The sequence below is a fragment of the Akebia trifoliata genome, chromosome 1 (assembly GCF_017979445.1).
Source record: "Akebia trifoliata isolate Shusen 1 chromosome 1, ASM1797944v1, whole genome shotgun sequence".
Taxonomy (NCBI): Eukaryota; Viridiplantae; Streptophyta; class Magnoliopsida; order Ranunculales; family Lardizabalaceae; genus Akebia; species Akebia trifoliata.
In genome coordinates this window covers 6,814,852-6,816,214 of record NC_141375.1, presented here as the reverse complement: position 1 = coordinate 6,816,214, position 1,363 = coordinate 6,814,852, and positions in this window count along the sequence as shown.

The following is a 1,363-nucleotide window of genomic DNA, read 5'->3' as shown; positions in this document are numbered from 1 at the left end:
CATAAACATGTTCAATGACTTAAAATAGTTGTCATTTGTAATATTCATAATAATATTATTTAATTAATGTTATAGATCTTTTGATTTGCGTACATTTCAGAGTTGTGCCCCTAAAAAGTTGAGTTAGGGATATAGGTCTTTGATCCATCTTTTGATCACATCATTTTATATGATCTTTTTTTTGGCTCAAGTCAAGCTTGATGGTTTTAATAATTGTTCGAGATCAAGATGACTTGCCTGAGTCATCATGTTTTGTTAGAGACCGAGACAAGATGTTAAAATCAAGATTTACTTTCTTCTTCATCTCAATCTATTTTTCAATTCTCACTATCATGAACGAGACAAGACATGGAATGGGAATTTAAAACTATATAAGGAACTTATTGGACCTGCTTAAACTCTAAACCTTAGACTAAACTATATTTAGAACCATTAATTTCTCTTCTCAAAGCTTCGCATCTAACCCTTAGTCCATTCCTGTCTGTTTAAGAAAGACAACATTCTCATGACATGTGTGAAATTGTTATATTTAAGAAAGATTAAATCTAGGTAAAACCTTGAATTGTTGTTAAGAAAATCATTTCTAAACTCTGATAACTCAATGGCTTGACACCATATGTAATTCTCCTACAATTTTGTTTTCTTGATAAGGATCATTCTTCAAGAATCCATTTTCAAATGTTTGATTAATTTAAAAATATAAAGCCTTTTCCACCATCAATCTTCTTATACCACCATTACCCTTGCCGCCACCACCCTCATTATCGTTATCTTTGATACTATTATTACTATCCAATTTTTATGGAACTCACATGACAATCATCACCATTATAGAATCTCTGCTACCACAAAATCAATAAGAGAAATAATTCTTTAAAACGAACTCAAATTGTATCGATAGTCTTGTTGATCATATACATTACATCTTTCATGTTGAAATAGACTTTTAGGTTAATAACTTGACTCCACTTCGTACTAAATTGAAAATTGTAAAAACTTATAAAAATAATAATTAATAAAAAATGATAAAGATTTTAATGTTTCTAAATTTTTATAATCCAACCATATTTAACGATTGTCTTCAAAAATAAATTTGAATCAAAATATTATAACATCGTTAAATATAATTTATCAAAGACGTTAGATCATATACACTCCAGGAAGTAGGCTAAAATCCACCTCCTACACCTCACATATCTTGTCACCTAGATCTCACATTAAATTCTCTAGCAAAAGAATATTTGTAGATGGGTACATGTTAAGATACATTAAATACACCTTCAAAAAAAAATTCCTTCTTAAAATGCCACCTTCAAAATTTATTTTCCTACCTAAAATGCACTAAAAAATAAAATAAATTTTT